The following is a 6,678-nucleotide window of genomic DNA, read 5'->3' as shown; positions in this document are numbered from 1 at the left end:
TCTGCAGCCACCATTAGTGCCATGCTGTAACTAGAAAATAATAGTATGGCTAATAGGTCGGACATAGATGCTATCTACGACCTGGTGAGTCTTGGGACTCGCTACTCATCCTCCATTGTGGCTTTTTCCCAAAGGGTACAAGCCAAAAACAATGAGGTTGAAAGGCTGAAAAAACAAATCGTTGTACTTCAACGAATTTCTCAAGAGGCTCACATAAGGGAAGGAATCGAACGGCAGAAGAATAGACAGTTGAAGTCTCTGTTAGATTCTTCATTCCGCTTGCCAGTTCCCATGGCTAAGGATGACCTGATGCTGTATGAAGAGCATGAGCGTCTCAAACTTGAGGCTAAAAACCTCAAGTTTATGTAAAAAAAAAAAAAAAAAAAATTTCTTTCTTGCTTATTTTGTATTTTGTTTATTTTGTTTTGGGTCCACTACTTTGGAGGATCCTGCGTATCAGAATGAATTTCTGAATCATCATTGTATAATAGTCTTAGTTATTGTTTTATATTTAATAATATAATTGTTATAGTGTTTTTAATTGTCTTGTATTTATTTTATTGTACCATTTTTATTTTATTGGACCCTCTATTTTTTTACTGGGCTTATTTTGGCCATTTAAGTGTGTTTTTTTTCTGTTTTGGGCCTAGCCCATTCACTGCCACTATAGCCCAGCCCGAGAACTCCACTCAACTATACCTATACGGTGCGTTTTAAGAAAATTAGGTTTACACTTTACAGAACAATTTTTTTTTTCCTTCTCTCCTCATTCGGTCCCGTGCGGCGTGCCTCTCCCTTCTCTCCTCATTCGGTCCCTGCCCTGCGCCGACTCCCAATCTCCCCTCTCTAGTCTCTTCTTCTTCTTCTTCCATTCTTCTTCTTGAATCTTCACTCTTCAGACTTCGGTTTCTTCCTCTCCTCACAGTCACCGTCGTGCCTCACTGCCCTGGTGCATCTCGGTGGGTCTTCCACGCACAGCCCTCGTCGACGCCGTGAACCTCCCCTCACGCAGCCCCTCTCACGGACCCATGGTAATTTTTAGGTAATTTTTGGGAGTTATTGGGTGTACTTTTAACAACAGAAATTTATAAAACCATATAATAGATAAGTTACAGAATTCTTGTTTTATCTTGAATTAAATTTATAAAACTTGTAAGATTCTTGAATTTTGAATTAAATTTACTTGGCCTAGTTTTGTGTTTCTTGGTGTTCTCTTGGTTTTTTTGTCTAAATGTTTAGTTTCTTTAATTTGTTTGGAGGTAAACTTTGGTGCAAATTCGAGTCTACCGTCTGGAGAGTATCTCTTTGTGTTTTTTTTTTTTTTTCCTTTCGACACATTTTGCTCGTGGTTCTCTCTTCAGTTTGGGGCCTTATTTTTTGTCGTCTCTGATCTAGTATTCTCTGTTGTGGTTGCCTTGCTCTTGTTTTGTCTTGGGAAGTTGAAAATACAGGATTGACCAAGCTGAGTAAATAGGAATGCAGGAGTTGAGATGATTTATTTGTTTTCTGCTTATTTTTTCTGGAGAAGTTGAAAACTCGGGATTGACTAGGCTGAGTAAATAAGACGGCATGAGATGGGATGATTTGTTTGTTTCTTGTTGTATGGTTCAACCTCTAGTCTAGAGGAAACATGGTGGTTCTATTTGTTAGACTGTTCATCTGCATTTTGGTGGAAGGTCTCTATGTTCTGTTCTTAAGAGGCGCGCGCAGTCTTGTGCTTTCTGTCTTCTCTGGGTTGTTTTTGCCCAATTCTTTTGTTTCTTTAATCCGTGTGGTGGTCAAGTTTGGAACAAGTTTGAGGGTTCTTTTAGCAAGGCTGTTGATCTGCGGTTTAGAGCAAGGTCTCAGTGTTTTGTTCCTACTAGAGCCAATTATGTAGTCAGGAGTACCTTTGAACAACAATTCGATGGAGATTTTTTATGTAAAAGATGTTACAAGTTTTATAATTCAAGAATCTTACAAGTTTTATAATTCTTGAATTTATAATTACAATAGCATATTAACAATTTATAAGGCAGATTTTTCGTAACAGATTTTTTTTACATAACAGATTTTTTTTATAAAGCAGATTTTTTATAGCAGATTTTTAAAACAGAATTTTTAAATCAGTTTTTTTTAAAAAAACAGAATTTTTTAATGACAAATTTATATTTTATTAAAACCGGAAAACCGGACCAAACCGGACCGAAAACCGGTAAAACCGGAATACCGGTTTATAAGAAAAATAGGTGCGTAATCGGTTTTGCAAAATACAAAACCGGTACCTATCGGTTCGGTCCTAGATTTTGTCTAAAACCGGACCAAACCGGACCGGTTACACCCCTAGTGATGTGTTTCCCTTCCCTGATTTTGTGTTTTTTTTCATTTTTCTTTCACTTCGGAAAATATTTATTTGGTATATTTTAAATAATACTAAAAGTTTTAGGTCTGGATTGATTATATAATATTAAAAATCTCAACTCAACTTATTATTATAATTTTTTTAAATTTTCATATAAAATATAATAAAAAATTTAAGTTTTTCAAATCTCAATACAAAATTAATATTAAAAAATTATATTATAACAATATTTTATTCATTACTATTTAAAATATTTCATTTTATCTCATCTTATTGTGTAACCAAACGAGACCTTACACTTGTGCGCTAAGAGCATCCTCAATAAGATTAATCAAATACTAAATTCATCTCCTATTTAGTTATTATACCTCAAAATATCATCACAATAGATTAGTCAAAATCTAAATATTTAGACTTTTATTACATTAAACACCAAATCTATTTCCAAATTTGATTGCTACTGTAGTTTCATCAAATATTTATTTTATCTATTATTTATCTCTCTTCATTATTCCCTTCATCATTTTACTCAACTCCAACCATTGTTTTCATAAAAAATTCACTGCATACAACTCAATTAAAATACATAATAAAAGGGTAAAAAGTGAGAACATAAAATGAATTAATATATATTTAAAAAATATTAAATATTTTTTAATTATTAATTATTTTATTACTATATAATAAATAAATATAGAGATTTGATGTAAATAGTCAAAGTGAAATTCATTTTATATTATTTTATTATTATATAATGAAAAAATAGTTATTCCAATATGACTTATGTGAATGGAATAACCAAAGCTAAAATTGATCTAACATTATCAAAAGTGTCCTTTGGTTAATCCACTGAGGATGCTTTAAGGCTTTGTTCATTTTTATAAAATATCTCATCTTATTTAATCATTATAATTTTTTTAAATTTTCATACAAAATAAAATAAATAATTTAACTTTTTCAAATTTCAATATTAAAATAATATATTTTACACATCACAGAAAAAACACTAAACAAACATAATAAATAAATATGCAAATGCATGCAGATAGTATATTGGATGACATGGCATAACACTCCTCAGATAAAATAAATCAATAGAACAATCACAAATCGCTAAATTTTACAAACCAACTCCACAAGTAAACTCATCCTTCAATCAGGCCCAAAGCCCAACATCTGAATAAACTACATTTATTTTTCCAACACTTGACGAACCTAAGGCCCATCACAACTAATCGGATTGCATAAACAAGTTAGTGTAAAAATAGATTTACATTTTAAGAAAATTCCTTGAAAATTTACTTACAACGACGGAAAGAGAAACTCTAGAAGATCAAAATGCACAAGCACACAGTTAATGCCAAAGGTGGCAGAGCAGCGGTGGACATTGTTTTCCAAGGGTTGGTTGTGGGTTTCAAAGCATGGAAAATGAAGGGGGAGCTAAGGGGTGGTCATGGCTAGGCATGGAGGGGATTAGGTCGCAAGTTGATAGAGCTGGTGGTAGCGGCTGGACGCCTTGGGTGGCGACAGATCGAGGCGAGGAGAGGCAAACCTGTGTGAGAGAGGGAGGGCATGCATGAGAGGGGGATCGAGGCTTTGGGTGGCTAGGTTCGACGGAGGGAAAGGTCGCCGGTGAGATAGTGGTGCGGTGGCCTGGGGATGGTGGACGGCGGCGCTAGGTGAAGATCCATGGGTTCTTATGTGCTATAAAGAGAGAGAGAGAGAGAGAGAGAGAGAGAGAGAGAGAGAGAGAGATGCGTCGTGGGACTGGGTTTGGTGAAGGTGAATAGCCGACATGAGGGGTAGCTGGTGGTGGTGGTCGGCGGGGCTTGGTGGGTCACAGCGGTGTGGGGCTGGGCTGCCGAACGAAAACACAAAGGGGAGTTTCTATTAGGTTCAAACAGGGAGGCAAGAGAGAGAGGAAAAAGGAAAAATGGGAAAAAAAACTTAAGGGCTTGGGTAATTAATCTCAGCCCTTCATCCTAGTGTTCCCAATCTAATCCAATGATGAGGAAAAAAACATAGAGTTAATTAACTTACAATAGATGAAAAGATGAGTAAAACACAACAACTTAGAAATATTAAAATAAAATAGTAAAAACCAACCATAAAAATAATTTGAAATAAAAAGCAAATAAATAATAGACAATAATTAATAACAAAAAGGGTACATTAAAATAAATAACACAAGTTAAGCAGTGATAACAATAAAATACTCTAACCAAAATAATAACAAACAATTTAAAATAAAAGAACCAATAAGAATAATTAGTAAAATAATATTTAAAAACACAAGGAAACTAGAGATATCACTCAAATGCCTTGTGATAGTATAGTACTTGTATTAGTTGTATCAAATACGTGTCACATAGTGATTTACTGAGAGAGTATAAATACATAGAAAAATAACATAAAAGTATATTTTATTTCTATCATGTCCACTCTCATTCTTTCTCTTTCTCTAAACTTCTGTTTCTCCTCTCAATCTCAAGTATGGAGATTCACATTTCATGGTATTAGATAGTATCTTTCTATTTTTATTTCTACGTTTTCCGCATTTTCTCAAGATTTCAGTTTCTTGAAGAATCTTGATTTAGGTTTTTTTTTTTTTTTTTCTAGACAAGATGTCTAATTCCTCCCATTCAAATCCTTGTGTTGATTCCTCTAGTCCTTATTTTCTTCATGATGGAGAAAATCCAGGCTCTATTTTGGTTACATTGCTGCTTACGGGGGATAATTTTCATACATGGAAGAGATCCATGTCCATGGCCATTAGTGCGAAGAACAAAACCTCCTCTATGAATGGTAGTCTCCTTAAACCAGCTGACGATGATCCTTGCTTGGTTGCCTGGATACACTGCAATGACATGGTAATTTCTTGACTTGTCAATTCTCTTTCTCTAGACACTGCTTCTACAATTTTATTCATGGACACTACTTCTGATGTATGAAAGAGTTGCATATGTGTTTTGCTCAAAGTAATTGCCCTAGGATTTCAATTAAGGAAAGATCTTTCAACTTTAGTGCAAAAAAATCATTATGTCTGTGTATATTATTCTCAATTGAAGGGTTTTTGGGATGAACTATCCATTCTTAAACCATTAGGGGCATGTCATTGCAAACCAACATGTGTTTGCACTGCACAAAGTCCTCACTCAAAAATCAACAAGAAGACTATGTTCTTCAATTTTTAATGGGGTTGAATGATAGCTACTCTCAATTTAGAGAATAGATTTTACTAATGTAGCCATTTCCTACCATTAGTAAAGTTTTCTCCCTGACTTTACAAGAAGAGAAACAGAGAGGTGTTTCTATGAGTAACACACAACATCTCAACACGTCTACTGCCTTATCCACTAAGGTTAGTGCTCCTGTTTCTATGTCCAAGAATGGTGGTAAATCTTTTGCTCGCAAATATAAAGTGATTTGCAGTCATTGTGGTTATAATGGTCACATTGTAGATAAATATTATAAGATTCACAGTTATCCCCCTAATTGGAAGTCTACCAAAGCCAAGAATTTCTCTTCTGGAGTTGTGAATCAAGTTAGTGCTTCTATTATGGACGCTGGCTCGATTGATCGTGCACAACTTTCAACTATACAACAACAATGCGAATAGTTGCTTGCCTCACTTCTAAATTAGGCTAGTTTACTACCAACAACCGTTTTAGATATCCAAAATCATGCTAATCTGTCAGGTAAAGTTTCTAATTCTTATTATTCTCATTTCTCTTCTCACGAATGGATCATTAATAGTGGAGCAACTAACCATATGGTATGTTCCATTTCTTTGCTTACTTCTTCTTCTTCACCTCTCAATCACTTAGTTAAACTCCCTAATGGAGCTATTGCACATGTAGCTCGTATAGATACTGTGCATCTTTCAGATTCCTTAGTACTAAAGAATGTACTATGTGTTCATGCCTTTTCCTTCAACCTCATTTCAGTTCATTGTCATGCTATCGATTCATCTTGTTCTTTCATATTCTTACCCAATATCTATCTTATTTAGGACCTACACTCTTGAAAGATGATTGGGATGGGTGAGCAAAAACCTAGTCTATATTACTTGCTACAGGATTTTCCAGCTAGCTCAAAGATTGATGTCATTTCCTTTGGTTTGACACCCAAAGTTGCTTCTATCAACTTTTCTTCTTTTGATTTGTGGCACTATAAGCTAGATCACCTTTCTTTACCTCGATTACTTCTTCTTAATAAAACTATTCCTACCATAAAGCTATCCAAGTCAACAATTCTCCTTGTACAATCTTTCCCTTGGCAAAACGGCACAAACTTTCATTTCCTTCAAGTCAAAGTGTATCTCATTTTCCTTTTGA

The 6,678-nt window shown here is 34.6% G+C and overlaps 1 long non-coding RNA gene across 2 annotated transcripts; it reads left to right on the top strand.

Annotated features, from left to right (window-relative positions):
- The first annotated feature begins 531 nt into the window (after positions 1-531).
- On the top strand, positions 532-2,042 carry LOC122295813. Of its 2 annotated transcripts, none has more exons than XR_006238277.1 (2): positions 532-1,031; positions 1,440-2,042. It is a non-coding gene; the product is annotated as an uncharacterized LOC122295813 (long non-coding RNA). The 2 variants fall into 2 exon arrangements; XR_006238278.1 differs by having other exon boundaries at positions 532-1,042.
- The last annotated feature ends 4,636 nt before the right edge of the window (positions 2,043-6,678 follow it).

The sequence above is a fragment of the Carya illinoinensis genome, chromosome 15, assembly GCF_018687715.1.
Source record: "Carya illinoinensis cultivar Pawnee chromosome 15, C.illinoinensisPawnee_v1, whole genome shotgun sequence".
In the NCBI taxonomy this organism is placed as follows: domain Eukaryota; kingdom Viridiplantae; phylum Streptophyta; class Magnoliopsida; order Fagales; family Juglandaceae; genus Carya; species Carya illinoinensis.
The sequence above is the reverse complement of the archived record's forward strand: the minus strand, read 5'-3'. Positions and strand labels throughout refer to the sequence as shown.